Source organism: Lissotriton vulgaris, chromosome 6 (genome assembly GCF_964263255.1).
Source record: "Lissotriton vulgaris chromosome 6, aLisVul1.2, whole genome shotgun sequence".
Taxonomy (NCBI): Eukaryota; Metazoa; Chordata; class Amphibia; order Caudata; family Salamandridae; genus Lissotriton; species Lissotriton vulgaris.
In genome coordinates, this window is record NC_141694.1 from 1,861,664,608 (window position 1) to 1,861,689,568 (window position 24,961).

General features: G+C 45.9%; 1 long non-coding RNA gene across 2 annotated transcripts; it reads right to left on the reverse strand.

Annotated features, from left to right (window-relative positions):
- Positions 1-5,481: 5,481 nt before the first annotated feature.
- On the reverse strand, positions 5,482-22,270 carry LOC147709676 (uncharacterized). 2 transcript variants are annotated; one of them, XR_015296716.1, is made up of 3 exons: positions 22,175-22,270; positions 16,367-16,516; positions 5,482-5,971 (listed from the first exon to the last, which is right to left on the reverse strand). It is a non-coding gene; the product is annotated as an uncharacterized LOC147709676 (long non-coding RNA). The 2 variants fall into 2 exon arrangements; XR_015296717.1 differs by having other exon boundaries at positions 16,367-16,578; positions 22,175-22,219.
- Positions 22,271-24,961: the final 2,691 nt, after the last annotated feature.

Here is a 24,961-nt window from a genome sequence, read left to right on the forward strand (position 1 = left end):
TACCACCCCATTCACATAGAGAGAGAATAGGGTGGGGGCTAGAACGCAGCCCTGCCGAACACCCCTCTCAACCGGGATCTTGTCGGTCTTTTCCCCGTTCAAACCCCATCTGACCTGGGCATAGTTGGAGTTATGCAGTTTGATGAGGAAATTTAGAATATAAGGGGGCATTCCGAGACCATACAACAGCCTCCAGAGTTCCTCCCTAGGAACCAGGTCAAAGGCAGTCTTCAAGTCTATGAAGGCCAGGTAAAGACTGCCCTTGCCCAGTTCCACCACCTTCCAGTATAGTAACAAAAGTCTAAAGACTTGTTCGATTGTTCCTGTGCCTGAGCGGAACCCAGCTTGCATTTCAGACAGTATGTGGTTATCATCCACCCATTGGAGGATCCTCCCCAAAATAGCTTTCCCCGCCAGCTTCTGTGAGGAGTCTATGAGGCTTATTGGCCTGTAGTTCCCTGGTAGGTCCCGACTACCCTTTTTAAAGATCGGGACTACCTCTGCCCCTTTCCAGGACTCTGGTACTGATCCGCCCTCAATAATTGCATTCAGAAGCGCAGAGATCAGCACCACCCATTCGCCTGGATAAGCTCAAAGGAGATCCCCAGGTAACCCATCCGGGCCAGCTGCTTTTAGTGGTATGAGAGTTTTTATCAAGTTTGTGACCTCCCGTGCGGAGAAGAGGTCCAAATCTCTGTCCAAGGTATAGGGGGGAAGAGTAAAGGGGTCGTTTAGCGTTCCTTCTACGGCAGAATAAAGAGCCATAAAGTGATTGAACCACGACTGGGCAGTAATTGTGCATGTCCTCAAGGTGTCATCAGGACGGTTCCTACTGCCCACCAAGTCCCAAAACCCTTTCGCATCTCTCCCTCGACTAGCTGCCAAGAGGTCCTGCCAAAAATTGTCCTCCCACTCCTTCTTGGCGTTTTTTTGGCAGCGAGAGTATAACCTTCTGGCCTCCCTGGTCCTAGTTGGGGATTTGGATTTAACTGCTTCAACAAGCAGTTTCTTCGCTTCCCTACACTTACAATTAAACCACCCTTCTCTGGCCCGGGAACAGAGTTTCTTCCTATTAGCACTTCCTCGGACAATAAAAAGATCACTAAGAGCCTGTGTCAGGTTACAAAACCTCACAGGCACATCCACCAACCCACCCTCAGGAGAGACAAGATTTTCCAGGGCTGTGGCTAAGAGCTGTGTTATGGTAGATATCTTCTCCACTGAGAGCGATAGCTTTGACCACTTTAGCCGTCGACCACAGTTAGAGACCACTGACATATCCGGGGCGGGGGGACAAGCAGTTCTACTCCCTAAACCATCTAACCATCTATCGGTCAGGGTAAGCGAGAGGAGATTGTGGTCACTCTCGACAGAGGGTATAATCACCATATCCTTTACCAAGCTCCATAGATGGACGTCAAGGAGGAAATAATCGATTCTTGACGTATGCTCGGGCCTGTTGAAAGTATGGGCTCCCTCTTTATCGGAACTAGTCCTGCCATTTAAAGCCCTCAGGTCAAATTCCATTGTTAGGGAATTGACCTGGAGCACCACTTCTGTCCATTTTTTAATTGGTCTGAGATCTAGGGCTGGGATCCCCCACCTATTATCGTTTTCCTCTAGGTCCTGTTGGACTTCAGGGCCAAGAGGCTCGAAGGTGCAATTAAAATCACCCGCAACCAAGGTGCAGTTCTTATGTGGAGAGGATTGGAGCAAAGCCTCCAGACAGGCTATGGTAGGGGATTCTCTGCCCCCTTTCATACCACGGGCGTATATGTTGAAGATATTAACAACAACATGCCCCTTGGCGTTTTTCAGTGTAATGTTAAGGAGATCCTGGCAATGAGTATCATGCTCATCCACCCTGCAATTGAGTGCGGAGGCTACCCAGACGAGGAGGCCGCCCGAAGGGCGACCCCTGCCTGTCTCAGAATGCACAGCCGGTAGGTAATGAGCAGAGTATCCTGCCTTATGTAGGGGCTCTTTACTCCAGGTTTCCTAGAACAGACAAATGGAGTATTGCTCCACCAGTGCGTTCCAGTCAGGCAGAGCCAGCTTCCTGTCCAGACCGGCCACATTCCAGCTGAGAACCCTAATAGATGGGTCCGCCACAGCCGAAATGCTGCAGGGCTCGATGAGGCCAGATGAGCCTGTCTCTCCCGCAGTGGGGCAGACGGTGGCAGGCTCCGGTGGAGTCCTCCCCACCCTAGTTTCCTCTAAATAAGCTAGTGCCGCCTGGTCGTCTAAGGTGGTCAAGGGATCTTTGGGTTTAGCAATTATCAAGGGGTGGGCGTCAGAGAGCCAAGTCATCCGAGCCTCTTCTGGGGGGTCTAGAAGTCAGCAACCCATGGCACCCCAATTTGGCAATGGCAGAGCTGCATGCGATTGCACGACGGTTGTTGCTGGGTGCCAATGTCCATAAGCATAGTTTGGAGATGGTATCACAGGGAAGCTGTTTATAGGGTTCAAGACCGGCCGTGGGTAGAAGAATGTTAAATCTACCGATTCAACTCCGGGACCGGTCATGGCCTGTCCTAGGCTACATATTGAGTGGGCAGCTCTTATGTCTTGGAAATTAACCACCACACAATCCCCCTCAAACACTTTCTTCCTCTGGCCAATCCATCCCACCCTGCTCACACCGAGAATCAGGCCGTCCACACCCACAGGAAGGGGTCTGTTGGCTTGCAACCAGTGGATGACCTTATTCTTTAGGGCCTGGTGGGTTTCCTGCTGGTTGTCCTTCAGGGCAGGGACCTTAATAAGGACAACAACATATGGTTGGCACTCGGGGGGGAGATTGACTGGGGGACTCTTGCGTACCACCTTTTGGGGTATAACCACTGGATTTGAGTTATTGGGTAGGCTTGTAATTGTTTTTGCCTTTGGTGTCTGGGCTGCTCCCCTGGCAACAGTGGATGGAGCGGGAGGTGGTTTAAAAATAGGGCCTACCCCTCCACCTTGCAGCTTCTTAGGAGCGGGGTTAGGTTTAGCTGTTCTCGCTGCTGCTGGGGGGTTACTAGCATGGACCTGAACAACATGGGTAGTAGTGGTCTGTTTGGCCGGTTTTGCAGCTGCCAGTGGTGCTGATGTTGGAGCTGCTCCACTGACTTGTGCAAAAGCGGGTGAGGCTGGTATGTGTCCCTGTGTGGGGCCTACTGAATTTACTTTCCCCTCGATCCCAATTGCAGTATCTTCTCCGAGCCTTGACTGCAATTTAATGAGGAACTTCAAGGAGAAGAAATTATCCCGGGTGGTCTGTTCAAATCTATCTAGCCTATCCCCCAGACTCTTAACTTGGTCAATGAGCGGTACCAACAGAGCCTTAGCCAGTTTCTCGAAGTGCTCTAGGGAAGACCTCTCAATTAAGGATGTAGGTGGTGCCATAGCCGGATGCTGGGGCGGTGGCATTTCTATTACTGGCCCCGGTGGGGTAGTGATCCCTGACGTTGCTGGCCCTCCAGCTTCTAGGTGCGTAAGGCTTTTATGGGGCTGTGTCCTTGGGCGCTTGTAGAGCGATGAATAGCTTCCTTTCCTAATGCTGATAACCCTTTTCCTTTTCTTATGGGTCCGAGAAGCTCGAGCCGGAGATGACGATTTGAGGCTTGGAGTAGGAGCCTCGTTAGGGGGTTGGGAGTTGTGTCCAGGAGGGGTAGTCGTAGGTAATGTAGGTCTAGGACCCACAGCAACTGGGCTGTGACTCGGATTAGGTGAATTAGTAATTAGGCTCTCTATCCTGTCAATGCCTGCCTCTATAGCTACAAACCGTGGCTCTACGGACAAGATCTCTGGCAAGGGGGAGATGGGGTAGTTGGAGATTGGAGACAGGGCATGTGCAACTGCCCCCAGGGATGATCGTTTGGAAGGAAAGGAGTCTTGTGAGAGGCGACGTTCCGTCATCACAATCTCCTTTTCAATAACCGCAGGTACCCTAGTAATGAATTTGTCCATTGTGCCAATTATTGTGTTCCCTGTGGCACTTTCTCCCCCACCCCTCAGAGCTTTACCAGAGCGGGTTGACATAGTGGCCTCGAGGCCCGCCGTTGGTGACCGGACCCAGAGAACGAGGACGATGGATGTAAGAGGTGTAGCCCAGCCCAGCCTCTGTCAGCCCCTGACTGCCACAGACTGCCCGCCCTTTGCTCGGGCTTCGCTCGGCGTCCCGCTCGCGTCCCGCTGAGCGTCAGACCGTTGGTTATAAAGGGGCGTTGCAGCCGGGGGGCGTGTCTTGCTGGGGGCGTGGCCGTGCACACCTGTGCAGTGCAGGGTTCCTGGTCTTCAGAGTCCCTGCGGCGCGCGCCCTCTTCAGCCTCACGGAGCTCCCTCCTCCTTCCAGCAACTGAGAAGCCCTCCTGCAGCCTCGACCCCACGCCTCACGCCGCGCAGCGGCACCCGCGAAGCGGGTGCTGCAAGTTGTTAACGGGCGGCAGGGCGGTCAATCCCTCCAGGGATACGGGGAGGCTGGTTGACAAGGAGTTAGCGTAAACTTCCTCAGTACAAACGGTTTGGTTTAATTTCTTTTAATTTTTTAGATGGTTTGGAGTTAGGAGTAGGACTCCTTTGGGATTAGGATTTTTTAAGGGATAATATTTGCACTTTCTGGAAGGTGGAGTTCTTGGGTTGTCATACGCCCTCCTCTAGACAGGAAGAGGCTGGGAAGAGGAGAGTCACACCTGAATCAACAGCATGCACACGTCTCACCGCACTTCAGTGACTGCAGTGAGGACATTCATATGAAATCTATTCGCCCCTGAGGCAAACCAAATCTTCAAAGGAAAGTCAAAACAGGTACTACAGGCTGTTATTCCTGATCTTCCGGAAGTAGGAGTAGAGTAGGAAGTTGCATTGCGGCAGTGCAGGATTATGCTATCAGTGTTTTTCCATTTGACTCATCAGCTTCACAGTCTCCAGCTAGGAAAAGAAAAGAAAGAGCACACCCACAGCTTGCCAAGCCCCCTCTACTGATGATCTTGATATCATTTGAAACCCAATTGAGACCCACCATGAAAGATATCATGATCGGCAAGGGAAAAGGGAGGTTCCAGAAAGCCTTCACAGTGAGAGAGAAGATAATGAGCTAGTTATTGCTAATTAGGAGAGTGGCAAATGCAGAAGAACAGATCACTTCTATCCAACCTTCTCTGAGTCATGAGATTCCACTAACACTGCCTACATCCATCATTTCAGGACTGGAAAAATAAAACTTGCACTAACCCCCATGCCTACTACAGTCACAGCCCATTACTGTTACTTCTTACATTTGAGGGTTTCCAGTTGCAAAACCTGCTAGTCTACACAGTACAGGCTTTGCAAAGAAATACATTATTGATTACAAAGGACCCGAGTTGGTTATAAACTATAGATTACAGCATGTATAAAAATAATATTTTACATAACAAGGGGTAATGGATTTGAATGTGAATCAAAGTGTAATGGTTCCCATGCACTCCAGACATTACAAATTGTGATAATGTAATAACATTATTTCATATGCATTACTTTATTCATTCTTTCTTTCACAGGGTGAAAAACGTCACAAGCCATATTCTCTACATTAAGTAATACAGTTCTTGGGAAAGGAGACAATGGACCATACCAAGGATTTACTAAATATGTCACCTGCTCCTTAGAATAATGGTTGTACAGACTTTTACTACATTTCAACACAAGTTAACATTTTCATAAAATTAAGCAATTATCTTGACAGTTTTTCATATGTATTTGATACAGTGAGCCAATTGATAACATTTGGTACTATTTGAAGCATTATTTCATCAGAGTTTCAAGCTATGAAGCAGTACAAGGAGAGACTAAAGCAGAGCCGGCTTCTAAACACCAAAGAAGGCACTGTTATGAACTAAGAATGTTCACTCTCTTGTTGCAGTGGTGAAAGCACAGGATGCAAGGAACCACAATCACTCTGGTGCCAGCAAGAGGGGGTGTGCTTCTTTCTGAGGCTGGATTCATGCTGCTGTGGAAGAGTATTGAAATAAATAAGAACAAAGTGAGTGGGACACAAATCACCATATGAGTACCTAAATTACATACTGACAATGCCAATATAAAATTCTACTTAGGCAGAAGCTTGGTATAGGTGAGTATCAATGGAATAATTATGGCAAGCGTCTAGAAAAGGGGCACACGTCTTATATAAGAAGACACTTTGAAAACAGCAGCGACTAATTGGTTATTTGTGTAGGTTTACTTAAAGTTAATCTCTTACCATATGAAAAATAAAATACCAATATACATTAAGAGCCTAATTTATAGATTGGTGGACAGGTTTGCCCCCATAAATATTATGGATATCCCATCCACCTTATTACAAATGCTGCAGAATACAATTAAGTCTCCCAGATTTCCCTTTATAAAGATGTTTCCAGATAAATGCAGATAGAAACTTGTGTTGGATGTCTCTATTTTTAATGTGGAATAATACAGAAAATTGGGTTCCTTTCATGTGACTTTCCATGCTGCGACTCATGAATTTCAGACCAATAGCTATAAAGATTCACAGCATGGGGAGTTTAAAAAAAAAGGAACATGATTTTCTAAAATCACTGCATATATCTACATATGTTTGTGGTATAATGCTAATACTTTCATGTGCACATTCTGTTTATTATATTTGGTTGAATACTGTTCTAAAACCTGGTAGGCATCAAAGGGAGAGTACACATGTAATAAATAAATGTGGAAATATATGAGGTATGACTTCCTTTTTGTCACAAAATCCAAATAAATATGGATAAATACAGACAGAAATGTTAAACATATAAACACAATATAACACGTTGCCCTAGATATAATGTATTGGTTCAAAGGAGGACAGGATATCATCACTTTTGTGATGAAGTATCCTATGTGCTTTACTATAAATCAGGCCATATGTAATTTTCTCAAATATGTAAATTTGACAGGGTGGAGAGCTTGAATTGGCAGCAAAGGCTCTCCCGGGAGTATAAATATGTTTACCTCGGAAAGTAATGGTGACTTTTGTAGTTGCCAACTCAAAGCAGCCCTGCACAATACATTTCCAAAATGTTGGTGGAGCACCACAAGGGAGTAAGATTTCCATAGAATGTGCCCTTGCAATACCATTTGTCTTTTAAATGTGTGGCACCAGCGCTTTACTTTTCTGTGGGGTGGGGTTGAGTGCCATCCCTCTGTCTGCAGTAGAAGGCCTCTCTCAGGAGATAATGCTGTGTCTCAAATGCATTTTGAAACTCCTTGGTGTCATCACATCACTAATCTCATGTTAGAAAATAATAAAACAGGATCCTTATCTAAGACAAATATCTGTTGCTGCTGCCATGGAGTAGCCCATTCTGGAAGGATTCAGCAAGTATTTCAGGAAGTAATGAGCCAGTGGCATGTTTGTCAGCAGTGCCAATGGTACCGCTGGTGCTGGCATGGAGGAAACTGAAATGGTGTTTCATAAGATTCTGACAGGTAAGTCAATGTTTTTAGCAGTAGGCCTTTCAGCTTTGCTGACCAGGCCACGCCCAACAGCAGCAAAAGTGCTCCTCCTGTGTACAAATAAAGTCATGTTATGTATGTAGCCTCGCCTCCCTATCTGTTAATCTGTTCAAACTGATGAGCTGCATGTTGGGTATCTGCCATCATGCCCGGAACATAGACAAGTTTGTCTGTGAGGATCAGCGTCTTTCAAGTGTAACTTTTAATGCATAGTCCATAAATGATCAGTGACACCTGAGCCTGGCTGTCCAAGTGTGCTTCTAAAGGTTAGTCCACCCTGTGCCTATTAGGCACAACTAAAACTAAACATATTATGCAAGCCACTGCTCCTCCTCTGCTCTGTTTAATGGATGGATCTAGCATCACAGGAAAGGTGCAGTGGAGTACATTTCTTTGCACACCTATACCTGCAGGTCAGCCTTAGTGTATTTATTTAAGAGTTTTATATAGTGCTGGACAGACCCGAAGGTATCATATAGCTTTACATTAATTATTATGATGATAACAGACAAACATTAGCTCCGTAAATAGTTTTGTTTGATGCTGAATCAGGTTAAGGCTGGGAGGGGAGCATAGAAGAGGAGCAATGGACAGGTGGTGTAGGAAACCTCTTGCTATGGTCAATTATTTACCATCTGTAGGAGATTCCCTCTGTTGCACTGGGTGGTTACTTTCCAGTTGGTTGGGGTGTTAGCAGAGGAAGAAATCTTTGAGCTGTATTTTGAAGTTTTTGAAGAAATATGTTACTCATGTTGAATTGTGGGTACAGAGTGATTCCCAGGGAATTTGCGGAGTCATCCTGGGTAAGATTGCAGTGAAGAACATTGATGGATTTGAGCCTTTCTTTAATTTGGGGAGTCTGTTCATTCTTGGACATGAGGAGGATTTCTGTCTTATCTTGGTTGAGTTTTAGATGGCTGTGTGATACCAGTGCTGGACTTCTCTGAGAATGTCAGTTAGTCTATATATGTCATCTACTGAGCATGTTTCCAGGTAGAGCAGAGATTCATCCACATAGAGGTGGAAGGGGATGTTGGCTTTTTTGAGTATGATGGTAAGGGGCTCCATGTACATGTTGAACAGTGGGGAGGGGAGACCTGAACCTTGTGGGACACCGCATGTTTTAGGAAATATATCAGAAAGACATTTTTTTTATTTTTATGTGTTGTGAGTGGTTTTGTAGGAAGGATATGAACTATTGTAACACCCCCTGTTCACTCTGATTTATTCTCTGGAGAGTTTAGGAGAAGTGAGTGGTCAACCGTGTCAAAAACTGCAGGTAGGTCAAGGAGTATGTGCAGGCACCATCGGTCTGCATTGAGGGATTTGCTAACATTATCTAGAACATTAAATATCACTGTCTCAATGGTGCACTCTTTTCTGAAGCCTGATTGGTGAGTAGGTTGTTGCTGCCAATGTATTGGTTGAGTTGAAGGAGAACACATCTTTCAAGGATTTTGACTAAGAATGGGAGGTTGGAAACAGGCCTGAAGTTATTGAGGTCATTCCGGTCTGTAACCTTTTTTTGTAATGGCGTGTCTTGGCCGATTGGAGGACAGTCTGGCATAACTCTGGTTCTCAAGGAGCTATTTACAATCTTGGTCCAAAGAGGGGTTAGGGCGTGATTCAACTTTTTAGACACATCGGTCAGAATAGGGTCAGCTATGTGGCAGGGGGCTCGGACTTGTGAATCATTTCAGAGATGTCTGCTTCCAAGAGGGGGGTGAACGTCTTCCAGGAGATCCATGCTTGTGAGTTTACAGGTTGTGTGGGGGAGTTGTTTCCTTCATTACCGGGGGCTGGCTTCCATTGGATGACAGGGTGTGGTTGTCAAGGCATATCATAGTGATTTTATCATGAAATAAATTAGCAAAACTTTTACAGAGTTCTTTTGAGACCTATGTAGTTTTTGGAGGTTTGATTAATGATATTGAAAGTTCTTTCGGACAACTTTTGGCATTGTCTGATGCACTGAGGAAGAAGGCAGCTTTTCATTCCTGATGTGTTTTTTATGTTTCCTGTGTTCTTTCTTGAGCTCGTCAAGGCGGGTTGTGGATAAGTTAGTTTCCCAAATTCTTTCGTTAGCTCTGAGTTGTTTTCTTTCAGAGTTGATGTCTTTATAGAACCAGGATATTGACGGAGTGTTTCTGACCCTTTTTTGTTCAGAGGGGCTATTGGTCTAGGATGGGTATAATCATATTTTGTAGTGTGTTGTAAGTTTGGTTGTGGAGAGGTTATCTGAAGTAGTGTCATCACCCTTTCTTCATGATCAGGTAGGGGAATCTGTCTTATGCTTCTCACTCAATGAACGGATTTCTCTGTACGGGATAGGTAAGGAATTGTTTGGTTAATGTGAAATAGAATGATCTTGTGGTCCAACCAGTTGACAGGAAGGTTGTGGTTTATAGAAACTGTATCTTTATGAGCTATAATGGTGTCATGAATTGAACCTCTGTTGTGAGCTTGACCTTTTCAGAGCTGGGTGATGTTATTATTGAGTAAAAGTTTGTTTAAAAACTGGATTACAGTTTTGTTCTCGTCGTTACAATGGAGGCTGAGGTCACCGAAGATAATATTATTGGAGAATGAGAGTGAGAAGTGTGTTTTCAGGTCGGATAGGTGTTCTCTGAAGGTGACTGGTAGGGAGGTGATATTACAGAGTTTTGTTGTCCTTCATTGTTATGGTGGATTTGGATATTTAAATGTGTTGTAGGTGAAGGTGCCAGTTTCAGTAATGGTTATACTGTTCTTGTGGGGGATTGAAATGCCACCACTACAATTTTATTTTCTGTCTTTGTTGATAATTGAAAACCCGGGGTGCACTATCATGTCGTTGATTGGGTAGGGGGATTCATTCATCCAAGTTTCTTTGATGAGCGTGATCTCAATGTCATGGTTCAGCGTGGTTACCACCAATTCTGTTGCATGTTTGGTTGCAGATCTGCAGTTTATAAGCATGCAGTTGGGCATTCTCTTGTTATTGAGCTTCTTATGGGGAGGTGCCAAATGTATATTGACGTGGTGAACTGGTGGCCTCGTCAATCTTGGTGTGATTTGGTCTGTCCCAAATCCAGTGATAACCTGGACCTTGGAAGTGGGGTTGTCTTTGGTTGATGGTGAGTCATGAGAATTGGCAAGATGCGTTGCCTCTCTCAGAGACATTGTGGCACTTGTTCTTTTCTGTCTCTGATAATGGTTCTTAAAAGATGTTGAGTTCCAGCTGGGCATCTGTGCTTTGGGAAGACTAGGGTGTTGATTGCATGTACTGGTAGGTGGTATGTGTTGACCAGGCTCCTGATCTGTGTTTATTTCCTGTATTACCATCTCTAATTGACTTTCCATCAGAGAACACCTCTGATTAATATTCAGTGAAGAGGGGTGGCGGAGTTTAGTTTCTAGCTGTCTGGTGTGAGGCACTCCAGAGAGGGAGAGTGTCTGTTAGTAAGTGTATGACTCACAGTGTCATTGGTTACTATATTGTTAATGATGGATATTGTAGACATGTGGTGTGGGCACTCTTGTCTTGTTTCAGTCATCAGATTGGTGCGTGTTGATGGTTGGTTGTGAGAGTCTGGTGCATTTGTTAGTAGGTCACTCTCACGGCCTGCAGAAAAGAGGATAGCTGGATAGGATGGACGGGGGGTGGGTCAATGGGGGGTTGGGGAGTCGGATACGTGACTTTCCTCTGAGTTGGTCTGGTTAACACGTCCTTAGTATACCAGTGAGGAGTAGTAGCATGGTGCAGTGGGTAAGAGGTATTGTGGAAGATTATGGGTGAGGGGGAGGCAGAGAAAGTGATGAAGAAGGGGGCAAAGTTAAAGTTGTTGGTGTGATTCGTGAAATTACTTTGTGTTGTCGCTAGTGGGGGAGGTTGATTTAGGGGAGGGTGAGTTGTGCAAACGAGTAATGTGCAAATGGGTAATGCCATTCCATAGCATGGGTACTAGGGATTAAAATGAATCTAAGATGGCGTTGTTGGCTTTAATCATGACTATTCAATTTCTGTAATTGGTTACAGAGGTGTTACCTTTAAACGTAGGAGAGTTAGTGATTGTCAGTTTGCGGCTTGTGGGGTGTTAGTTGTTTTGGATATATGAAGGTAGTTCTTAGTATAGTGTTCCATTTCGCAGGTCGGGTTGGAAGATGAGTTCTGTTTTCTGTTGACCTTTGGAGGTGTTGTAATATATATCAGCGAAGAGTGTTTTGGGGTGTTGTATAATCAGCCTATGTTTGAAGATTTTTGCCACCCTAACTGAGAGATTTGAGGACTGGAATTTGCCTGATTCCGACTGGCTGAAAGTGTGGGAGCTTAACCAGTATAATCTTTTTTTAAAGCCTTTATAAATGGGGAGAGGCTGGCTCTGTTATTTCATCAGTGAGTAGATAGTGCGGTTGGAAAATCGGTGTCTATTGTCCCTTTTTGTGCTGCAAGGGTAGTATTAGTCCATTGTTGGTTCCCCCTTTTTTTCTGTCTTAATCCTCTGTCTGGTTCTCCTAATAGTTTGTCTGAGGGGTATCCTTCCCCCTGGTTCCCTTAAATATGGACCTGGTTGAGGCGAATTGTTCAAGATGGCGGTAAGTATGGTCTGGGACAATAGCATGCTGTGCTCCAGGTTGCCATGTCATGGGTGCCACAGGGGGAGAGTGCATCAGTCAGCAGTGCCTTTGCGGCTGCTGTGCACAGTGGAGGGTGAGGCTGAAATCACCGCAAACCCTGGCCTGCTCTCTCAGCCCAGCAGGGCTGGGGCAATACAATTGACCAGCCACCCTGCCCTGGTAACATTCGGGTCAGCTCTCTGGGAGCTGGGGCAATGAGGTACGTGACCAGTGTGGACACTTGCGACAAGGTCTGCAACAACCACAACCTCCTTTTTTCCCTTTTTTCCAAGTCCCCGCACCAACGCTCACAGCTGCTAGCTCGCAGGCTTACCTGTTGGGTTGTGTGGCAATACACAGGCCTTCCTTCTGCTCTCGTGGTTCAACTATTGAGCCGCCTGTGTGCATGGGATCTGACTGGGCTTCAGGGTCAGGCACAGTCTCCAGAGCCCGCTCCCAACAGTGGACACTAATTTGGGTTGGTCCAGACTTCAGACTTGCTCACCTTTCTCCAGAGGCGTCAGAGGTCGGCAATGTCCTCAACCATCATATGGGATAGCAGGTCTGCAGAGTAACTTCCCGATGCTACACGACCATGGAGACATCCACGGCAGGCCCAAGGAGCTGAGCCATGGGATGGGCCAACAAGTATTTCTAACAAAAGTGATCCCAAAGCCCGGGAGCTCCTTCCTAGAGCTCCTTCCTGGTGGCCATCTTCTTATGTATAGATTTCTGCGCCACCACTGCCCCATACCAGACTACTGTAGTCCTAACTCCAGATCTTATTGACACATAACACAGCATTTACTGCACTAGTGCTAGAGGGATGCCATATTACAACATTGCCTTCACAGGCTCTATTGTCTCACCTTCTGCAATTTAGGGTGGAAGTCGGAAAGCCTCCAAGCTTCAGTTAGAGAGTTTCCAACCCACAACGTAGGTTTCAATTCTGAACAGCTGTTTATGTATCAGCAGGTCAGAATTGAAACCGGCCAGACATTCCTGAGCCCGTCGGCAAGTCAGAACTGCCTTCAAATCCCAAAGGGTGGGCCTTTCCCTGCTTGGGATTTTGATGCACGTTTTCCTGCATGGTTTCCATGCCAGCATCAGGGTGTTGGGGGGGGGGCTGCAGCAGGGCCCCATTGTGTTTACGGTCTCGAGTTGGGGCAAAAGGCGCACCTATGATGTGCCCCTGTTGATCCCTGCACCCCTTAGCAGGAACCCAGAGGTGCCTGCCACGGGATACAGGGATGAACAGCACTTCCCATTTCCCTAAGGGAGCATGTAGTAGGGACAGTTTATGGCAGTTATGCATGCTCCAATTGGGGAGTATAGCAATGTGAGTGAACAGTGTTGGGTCTATCCTAATTAGGCGGAGGTCGGTTGGTCCCAGGACCGAGAAGGTGCCGGGCAGACTTGAGTCTGCCCAACATCGTAATTAGGCTCCATATCTCAGTTTTACTGATTTACTGTCTCACCTGCTGATGTCATACTGCAGCATTTCTTGTGCTGGCACTAGTTCTTTCTGTTGCCATACTGCATTTTTTTGGGCACCAGTGTCTCACTTATTTCCTTGATTAGCATTGCACCTGCTGACACTATACTGCAACATTCCGTTCACTACTGTTACACCTGCTGAAATGATACTGCAGCATTCCCTGCACTGGTGTCCCACCTGCTGACATCATAATACAGCTTTACCTGCATTAGCCTTGCTCCTGCTGACGTCATATTGCAGTATTCCATGAACTAGCCTCTCACCTGTTGATGCCATACTTCAACATTCTCTACACTACAGTTGCACCTGCTAACATCATACTGCAGTTTGCCCTGCACTTGTATTGCGCCTGCAGACACTATACTGCTACATTCTGTGCACTAGCATCACACCTTTTGTTATTATACTGCATCAATCCGTAACTAGGGTTGCACCTGCTGACATCATACTGTAGCATTCCCTACACTAGCATTGCTGACATCATACCACAGCATTCTCTGACTAGGGTTGCACCTGCTGATACCATACTGCAGAATTCCCTGCACCCGTGTCACACCTGCTGACTTCATACTGCAGCATTCCCTGCACAAGCGTTGCACCTCCTAACATCATACTGTAGCATTCCCTACACTAGCATTGCTGACATCATACCACAGCATTCTCTGACTAGGGTTGCACCTGCTGATACCATACTGCAGCATTCAGTTTAACAGTGTTGCACCTGCTGACATCATATTTCAGAATTCCCTGCACCCGTGTCACACCTGCTGACTTCATACTGCAGCATTCAGTTTACTAGTGTTGCACCTGCTGACATCATACTGCAGAATTCCCTGCACCCATGTCACACCTGCTGACTTCATACTGCAGCATTCCAAGAACTTCCACCACACCAGTTGACATCATACTGCAGCATTCCAAGAACTTCCATCACACCAGTTGACATCATACTGCAGCATTCCAAGAACTTCCATCACACCAGTTGACATCATACTGCAGCATTCCAAGAACTTCCATCACACCAGTTGACATCATACTGCAGCATTCCAAGAACTTCCATCACACCAGTTGACATCATACTGCAGCATTCCAAAAAATTCCATCACACCAGTTGACATCATACTGCAGCATTCCTTTCACTAGTGTTGAACCTGCTGAAACTATACTGCAGCATTCCCTACACCAGCCTCCACCTACTGACATCATACTGCAGCAGTCCGTGCACCAGCATCTCACCTGCTGATGCCATACTCCATCATTTCCTACATTAGTACCACACCTGCTGACATCAAACTCCAGTATTTCCTGCACTAGTTCCACACCTGCTGTCATCATATTGCAGCAATCCATGCACTAGCATCACACCTGCTGACATCATTGATCAGGATTTCTGCAAATGATATTAATGACTTCTAAATTTTAAAAATTACTATTGCTTACCTTAAAATTTATATTCTTGACATCAACATTCTTGCTTACGATATTTCCTTATCACAATATTTTAGACTCAATATTTTGGCATGGGGATATTTTTTTTTCTTGATATTCTGTTTAAATACCTGCAGGAGGGCAGCAGCTTGGATGTGGTTTCTGCTTGTTTTTAGTTATTGAGATTTAACAGATTTCATAAGATACAGACAGTAGTTGCAGTTTAATCATTCATTTTCTCTATTTTGTAATCAGCGTCAGTAATTATCATCTAAACATGTTGGTTTAATTATTATCAGTATATTATACGTGGAAAGGATCTCTTCCAAATAGTACATTATTGTCACTAAGGGCCTGATTGCATGTTTGGCAATCTTCTGACTGCCAGACTCACGATGGTGCAGCAGTGGCGGTCCACTGGCCACCGTATTATGACTTCTACAGTCGTTGCGGTGGTGGACCGTTGGCTGTGCCAGGGAACAGTTGTTCCCTGGCAGTAGCACAGGAGAGCCACAACACAATGAGCTGAGTGGGGATTGGCGCAGTCCCGCTCAGCATATTACGAGTTCCTGGACCACGATCCGTTTCAAGGTGGGGCCCCACCATTAGAAGGCTGGATGTGCAGGAACAAAAGGGGCCCTATAGTGCTCCCATGTCATACCACCATGGGGATACATTCAGGGAGGCACACCATGTGCCCCCTGTTTGTACCCCCACAAAGTTCTAGCACATCCATGCTGTGCTGGAACTTTTCTGCCGTTCCCATAGCGGTGCCCATTTTCCTGGCACCACCACGGAAGTAGTAAAGAAGCACAAGCCATATTACGAGTTACACATTTGCAACTTGCAATATGGTTGGCACAGCATGGATGGATGATGCATGGATCTGGCGCAGCGGAGGCAGCATTGTGCTGTCGCCACTGCGCCAAAGTCATAATCAGCCCAAAGTCATTCCGCTGCATTATTGAGTCTTTTTTGAGATCACATAACTTCAGGGCTGACTTTCAGTATCTTTTTATTTCACTAAGGACTAGTTGAGACTTGGGAAGTTCATCTAGTCCTGTTTTGTCTCTTTGCACAAAGGGGCTTGTCCATTCCTTTTCCAGATTATAATGAAGGACTACATACCACAGAAAGTATTTTAAGAATATGGGTCTCTTTACTGACGTGGAGAACACATAAAAACTTTAGAAACGCAAAAATATTCTTGTAGGTTAGGGGGTAGGAACAAATAGTGCTATATCTCTATCGTCAATGCAATTTTCGATACAAATTGTACCTGAGGGACAACCCTGCAACAGAAGTATTCTCTCTTCTTAAACAAATATGAAGATTTTCTGTTCACTCTCTTTAGGTGGTTTTTACCGTGCACAGGAACCTTGCATTCCCGATCGCAAACCAGGGTGCAGCACTTCTTCTCTCCTAGGCAGCCCCAGTCGTTGTCACACTCATGATCGTAAGGCGGTCCGCGATCGCACCATGAAATCCGTTGGGGACACGCACCAGATTTCACTGCTGGGAAAAGAAACAAGGGGGAAAAACACTCCCCATCTGTGACTTCTATCTGCAACCTTTATCTGGAATATAATACATTACTAAAAATATGGAGTAAACATTAACTTACATATCTTTTTCTGTATAAGAACAGAACATGACATTTACAATCAGGAAGTGGAAATCATTCACCATGATGGGGTTGAGCATGAGATACATGAAGACAGAAATGAATAGATTTTAGAATGGAAGAAAAAAGGATGGTTGAGGAAGAACCAACAGCATAAAATGAACACAATACACTATTCTATCTAGAGCTTTAAATCATTGCTCCATGGTTGCAGAATTCAGAGAGTTACTCCTGAAGTTTTGTGTTATGTTATGAAATGATAGAATATTAAGGAGAGGTTTGGGGACATATCCTTCACCGTTGGAGGTCATTGTGAAGTATCTGACTGTATCACAAGGAGCCCAAAATAACTCCTGGAGTCTGACCTCTATGAGGGACTGAGGTCAGATGAACAGTCCTTTGCCACCTTTAGATGTTAAAAAACAGTATTCCCTCGACACCCAAAGAGCCTGGGTTAACAAAGGACTGGCCAGGATATACTTTTCTAAAAATGCACTTTCTAAATACAAAGACAAATACAACAATGAGCATTTCAATTCTAACTAAACACTCACATCACAAATTTCACAGGACAAATCATAGATTTACATTTTCTCCTCATTTTGTGCAATTTCTGCAGCTTTTTATAACCCAGTTTCTATGTTCAATAACATAATGACATATGTGACCTGCACACTGTGGGATAGGCAGGCAAGGCACACAATTCTTATTCTACCATGTATTTCATATTATGCAAATACTCAATATTTAGGTATGCACTGAATTACCACTCAAGGCTCAGAGGCAAAGATCATGACCGTCAAGGTGTGTAGGTGAAGGAAGCACACATCAGAGCAGGAGTCTAATGAAAGGATTGAAATATACAAATTACAGCAAGCATCTTGCAGCCCAGGTGCTATGATGTGCGGGACAAAAGATAACAAGCCAGTTGTTTTCAAGAAGCACCCAGTGTCATACTCGTTACACATTCTGTAGGTTCAATTACAAAATATCAACCCTCAAAATATCCCCATACCAAAATACCATGACCAAAATACCATGGCCAAAATCTTCCTATGTCTTCCTATTCTTATAATTTTAAGACAAAAATACATTATTGTGTGAATTTCTACGTTTTTTAAATTCTATTTGCTAATTATAACGTCCTTGTAAATGTTTGTTTTTTCAGTGAATTTCTAAGGTTTTTTAACTAGCAGTCACATTCGTAGAGTGGTGGAGAAAGGGAACAGAAGCTCCGATCAGTTATCAGGAATCCTGCTGTGTAGAACTTACAGGAGGAACCAAGCGTGCGTCTTTGCCCCCCCCCCCCACGGTCTCTCAAGAGTAAAGTGGACTTAATTTCCCAACCAGTAGTGCACCACGACCCACATTTGCAGAGTGGTGAGATAAGAGTGACCTGTGAAGACCTCTTACCAATCCTGCTGTGTGGGACTTACTGGAGATAACAGGAGAGGTATTTGGCCCCCACGGATGTCCTTGGGGATAACTAACCCTCCTGTTACTTCCAGGAAGTCCCACACAGTAGGATTGCTGAGAGGTGGAAAGAGGTCTCACACCCTTTCTCCACCACTTCGCAAATGTGCCTACTGGCACACTACTATTAGGGGGGTTAAGCAATTAAGGGTCCTCTGGGGCCAACTACCCCTCCTCTTACCTCCAGCAAGTCCCACACAGTGGTTTTGCAGAGAGGTTTTCAGTGGCCTTTCTCAACCACTCTGCAATTGATTCTCCTGGTGCTCTCTTGGTTTAGGGAAAAGGTAAATTTTAGTCCTGAGGCCCTCAGCAGGCAAGAGGACCTAATGTCCCCACCACCAGTGCACCGAGAGGAGTATTTTCAGACTGGTGGAGAAAGGGGCTGCTGCCTCCAGCCACCTCCCAGCAATCACACTGTGTGGGACTTTAAGGAGATAACTAACCAGTTCAGGGTACTTCATCCCACATACAGCATCAAGCCAGAAGGTGTGTTTGCGGAGTGGTAGTGTTAGTAAGGTCCAAAGGCTACAAGGGAGGGTGGCCATGCGGCCCGCCTCCTGAGTCAATTTTGGCCCTGGAGACCCCATTCCCCAGAGGTAGGCCTTAATATATATTTGTTAACTCAGAGGGCGTTCCACAGAGCCCCCCTTCCTTGGCCAACTGCAATGTCCCAGGGACAGGCACCCTGGGACATTGCTGGAGCTGGCCCTGGGGTGTGGTGGTGCGCAGACCTATGTAGGTCTCCAGGAGGGGGGTCACGCACGCCCCTTAATGATAACCAAGCCATGGGGAAGTGTTGGTCCCTGGGACTGCGGGGGTGGAACCACCCTGAATTATTATGGTATCTAGTGCTGGTAAAGTGGCAGGCCCAGGGGCTGCGCAGGGTGGCCACACGGCCGACCTAGAATTGCTTAAGAAAATATATATATTAATGTATGTTTCCCAAGGAGGTGGTGGTCCGCAGGGCAGAGGTGCCCAGCGGGCCCCCTTCACTTCAATACAACAGTGCTCCGGGGAGCTAGCAGTCCCTGGGGCTGGGGGGCCAGGTGGGCCCCCAACATTTTACTAATGTAAAGTGCCCCGGAGAGGTGGCGGTCCAAGGGGCAGCGAGGAGTCCGTAGGGCCTCCCCACTCTTTTTCTTTAAAGAATGCATATGCTATGGGGAAGTGGCGCTTCCCAGGGCTGCGGAGGGGGCAATACACCATCCCAACAATATTTTCTAATGTCATCTCTGCCCTGGGAGGTAGAGGTCCCTGGGGCAGCGGGGGCCGAGAGCCTCCCCACATTTAATTATATGACTGCCCCGGGCTGGTGGTGATCCCTGGGCCCATGCACCCATCCCTATATTTTCAAATGACCCTGGGACCTGGCCCACCCGGGGGCCTAATAAAACGAAGTGTGGGAGACCGCATCTTATTTTTTTCCCCTATCTTTGGCTGGAGTTGGGAATCCAATGACTTTTGGGTCCCTAGAGGGGGGGGGGTCCCTGTTGGACACCCCTAGGAGGCCTAGTGTATCAGGGTGTTTCTACCCTGCCCCCTTTCTTTTTTTAAAATATTTTTTCTTGTGACTCAGTTTAACTGGTTCACTAGATGGCTGCCAACACTTCCTGGTTTGAAGTGTTAGCAGCCAATCCGGTCTCAGGCACGAGATCAGGAGGGTTTGATGATCCTTCACGTCCTTTAATTTAAAAGTGGGAATTTATTTACATTTACCGCAAACACTGAACAGATTTACACCATTCAACAAAAAGGTTTCTTTGTGGACCACGCGCTAACTTTCTGTCATTTTGGTGTAATTCCATCCAGCAATTACTAGCCTTGTCTAAAGTACCTATGAACATTAACACTGAGAAAAAGCATTTTGGGATCCCCACCCCCTTGTTTGCAGAAAAAGTCATATTTTGCTAAGATGTCAATCCAATTTAATGAACTACTCCCTGGACAGGAGTGTGCTTTTAAATAATCACCCCATATACCTGCAGGTGCTGCTACGTATTCTTGTGGTGATTTTGAATCCAATTCACAAGCCATTTCCTTTGGGACATTTTTGTTTTGATGTTTCCTGTAAAGCATGCCCAACTATGTTTCCTGCATAGGTATTACACGTGAGACGTGAGCAAGGTGGATGCTATAGCACCCTCCTCCACACCTAGCAGTGCGTCAGAGGAGACAGTGAATGGGCATGGAGCAATAACTATAGGGTCACACTCGGAGATGGCCCCTTCCTCCATCCCTAGCAGTGCGTCAGAGGAGACAGTGAATGGGCATGCAGCAATAACTACAGGGCCACACTCAGAGATAGCGCCTTCCTCCACACCTAGCAGTGCGTCAGAGGAGACAGTGAAAGGGCATGCAACAATAACTATAGGGTAACACATAGGGATAGCCCCCTCCTCCACACCCAGCAGTGCATCAGAGGAGACAGTGAAAGGGCATGGAGCAATAACTACAGGGCCACACTCAGAGATAGCGCCTTCCTCCACACCTAGCAGTGTGTCAGAGGAGACAGTGAATGGGCATGCAGCAATAACTACAGGGCCACACTCAGAGATAGCGCCTTCCTCCACACCTAGCAGTGCGTCAGAGGAGACAGTGAATGAGCATGCAACAATAACTACAGGGTCACACTCAGAGATAGCACCTTCCTCCACACCTACAGTGTGTCAGAGGAGACAGCGAATGGACATGCAACAATAACTACAGGGTCACACTCAGAGATGGCCCCTTCCTCCATCCCTAGCAGTGCGTCAGAGGAGACAGTGAATGGGCATGCAGCAATAACTACAGGGCCACACTCAGAGATAGCGCCTTCCTCCACACCTAGCAGTGCGTCAGAGGAGACAGTGAAAGGGCATGCAACAATAACTATAGGGTAACACATAGGGATAGCACCCTCCTCCACACCCAGCAGTGCATCAGAGGAGACAGTGAAAGGGCATGGAGCAATAACTACAGGGCCACACTCAGAGATAGCGCCTTCCTCCACACCTAGCAGTGCGTCAGAGGAGACAGTGAATGGGCATGCAGCAATAACTACAGGGCCACACTCAGAGATAGCGCCTTCCTCCACACCTAGCAGTGCGTCAGAGGAGACAGTGAATGAGCATGCAACAATAACTACAGGGTCACACTCAGAGATAGCACCTTCCTCCACACCTACAGTGTGTCAGAGGAGACAGCGAATGGACATACAACAATAACTACAGGGTCACACTCAGAGATGGCCCCTTCCTCCATCCCTAGCAGTGCGTCAGAGGAGACAGTGAATGGGCATGCAGCAATAACTACAGGGCCACACTCAGAGATAGCGCCTTCCTCCACACCTAGCAGTGCGTCAGAGGAGACAGTGAAAGGGCATGCAACAATAACTATAGGGTCACACATAGGGATAGCACTTTCCTCCACACTTACCAGTGTGTCAAAGGAGGTGGTGAATAAGCATGCAGCAATACCTACAAGCATCTTCTTCCACACCTAACAGTACATCAGAGGAGACAGTGAATGGGCATGCAACCGTAAGTGCAGGGTCCACCTTACAGCCTGAACATTTGCCATTTCGTGCTTTTTAAATGTTTACTAAAACTGGGGCGACTGAACAGTGTCTGATCTCTGGATGCCTCATTTTCTGAAGGTGCAATTACTTTCCCTTGCACAATTTTCATCAGTAAATATTAGGCGGAGCACCAAGCACGCATGCAGCACAGGACTGGTATGGCATATTTGGCTATCAGGATGTTCACAATATCAGGTCCCACAAATATAGTTCATGCATTTGCACCTGACAGAGAATTTTGCATTTATCCGAGCATTGCAGTATCCAGCAACATGCTCTACCAGGAAACACCACATACCCCAAGACGCACCAGACACACTTCGTCAGTAGATGTGTCTGTCAGCCTAGAAGATGCATCACCTCAAATCATCAAAATATGCAGACATTGTAACACAACTTCCCATTTTGAATCAGACTCCGGTCTCCTTTGTTAACCCCAGGACTGGTAGGCAGTCCCGGCCGGCATGACTAATGGGGAGGTGTATTTAATTTAATAAAATGTAAAAAAAATAAAACTTACTTTCGCCTTCACTCCCGCATCACTTCTCCTGCTCTCTCTGTGCTCACAGGAAACAGAAGCAGGCAGTCTCCCTCGCCTCCCCTAAGCCAATCACAATGCTGCAATGGCATTTATAAGAGTCCCTGTCTCAAGCTGAAGCATTACAGACACTCCCAGAAAAACCGGTTTCCTTCACTGTTTTCTCATTTCGTTTGGTACATAGAAGACGTTTGAGAACAGTGACTCACTTTGGAAATGCCTCAAGGGATGAGCCTGTTACATAAATGTCGGTGATTACATAAACAACATTTAAGGCCATGGATGAATCTAATCCTATTGGAAATAAGGCCTGTGTGCAGCTGCTGAAAGGAGTCCTCCGTCAGAGGCCAGTACTCCCTCTGAGGGGGGCTATTGAAGGGGTCGGGACAGCAGGAATGATGATCTGGGCAGCAAAGTTATTACAAGGACCTCCAGCCACACAGCATGGAGCTGCCCCTCGTGGCCCCCGTCACTGCTTCTGGGACCCCTGGCAGAATGGGTCGAAAAAAGATGGTAAACAGTATCTTGCTTTTTACTTTTACAACTTCCATTGGAACCAGGACTGGATACTGATTAAAATGTGTAAAATCAGCATGGCCATAGACACTCATGCGAGTAAATAAATAAATAAATGACATGAAACACATGCAGATATTTAATTATATAAAAAGTTATAATTTTGAACAAAACCTTCACCCTCGCACTCTGCAAAGTAAAGATGCCTTATAAATGAACAGAAATCAAAATAAATCAACAATTAAACATCTTTTCACCGATATTGGGCCCAATTGGGACCAGTTCATAAAAAAAGTAGTAAAACTTCTCTCAGATTTTTAACTCTATGCATGAGTGTAGTTTTACTACTTTTTGAAGTTCACAAATTCCCTTTCCAAACTGCATCTTACACACATTTCAATATAGATTCATTGGGAAATCACCTGATTTTCAAGTTTGGGATCCGTTTCACAGCCCTCCGTTCTCGACGACAGAGAGCTCCACAGTGGGAATGGATTCCCCTGTGCAAAAGCACATGTTTTTGTTTCTTTTTGTCTGCCATGACATTATTTGTCCCCTCGGACAAATCCTTTCGACTACTCTCCTGGTGGTGACCCATTCCTGGTTCTACCCTGGGATGGGATTTATGCCACCGCTTGGCTGGAAAGAGAAATTATAGCAATTTCTGAATGTACACAAACCTACTCATTTGTGGGAGATCACAAACTTCCAAGACAATCCAAGTTTCCCATTTACACCCATATAGTTACTGTTTGAGTGGGATTTATGGATGGGGAGAACACCACACTTGCGCTTAGATCCCAGTCTCTGGAGAAGGGTTTTCACCTGTCAGGAATCCCTGTGCACTTTCCTGACAGGCAAAGGTGAGGAAAATGTGTGTAGCGGGAGACCATACAGGGCTGGGGGCGGGGCACACTGGCTCCCATGGGAGTCCCAAAGGACCACAGCAAACCCAAACATTTTATTTGATCTTTGTCCTCTTGTGAGAACCCCCAACAAGGGCTTGGGGTGGGAGTATGCCCACCCTGGCCCCTTACATTTTTATTTTGTTTTCAGGACTCAGGGACCAGGAGTCCTAAAATGGCACCTGCAACATTGTTCTTCGTGTTGCGTCCTGCCAATCACATTGTGAAGTGATTTGGGTCTCCCGGAGGAGCAGCCAATCACATTGTGAAGTGATTTAGATCTCCCGGAGGAGCAACCAATCACATTGTGCATTGTAAAGTTCTTCTCAAGGGACTCCTGCGGTAGTTCCACAGGGTCCTGCAGCAACAAATAACTATACAATTTAATCCTTCATTTCCCTAAAACAGGTGGACAGCATCTTCCGCCTTCTTTGGTATGTTTAATTTTTTCCAGATCTATCAAGAGCGGCAATTAAAAGGAGAGCGGTGTTTATTTTCTAATATCTTTTGTGTGACTTTTGGTATGACTTTAGAAAAAGTATTGGCATGTCAATCAATCAATGAATTTATTATCATCAGAAAATTACTTTACAATACAAAAAGAATATAAAGAAAATGAAAGATCAACCTGGACAATACACAGTCTAATATATATCACATAAGTAATAACACAGCATCATAAAATTTAATTATATAAATCAGTAGCATATCATAAACCTTTCCACACGACCTCACCTGGGACTCTCATTCATAACAGTTGCATTATGCACCTGTCATCGGATCGTCAACGGCAGGGCACCTCTTCCCCTGCAGGGTCTGTTGACACAATTCGAGCCCTCTCGTTCTCTCAGATATTCTGGCTCGGAGCGCCTGTCCATCCCTAAGGTGTCCAAAGCACGGATGGGCGGCAGATCCTTCAGGTATCTGGCTGCATCTAGCTGGAACAAACTTCATGTGGCGTTGCGCCTGGAACCCTCAGAGCCCATTTTCAGAGCCAAGCTAAAAACATTTCTTTTTGCCCGGTAGTGGGTTCCCACCTTAGTACCTTCTCCTGCTAGCGCTCGCATCCTAGCGCGGGGACACGCCGCTGTGCGTCACCAAGCGCTTTACAAGACCCCCTATTATTATTATTATTATACAATACCGAATGCGTATGTCATAAACACACTTCACTGGGGGTTATGGCAATATATTTAACATTTCGTAAGATACATTCAAAACAAAAACATTAATCACAGGTTCTTGCAGTGAAAAACCTGGACTTAAAACATTAATGTAACATTATTTATTGCTAAGATCACTGTATTGTGAAACTATAATAACACATCTTTGATAGCACCAATCACAT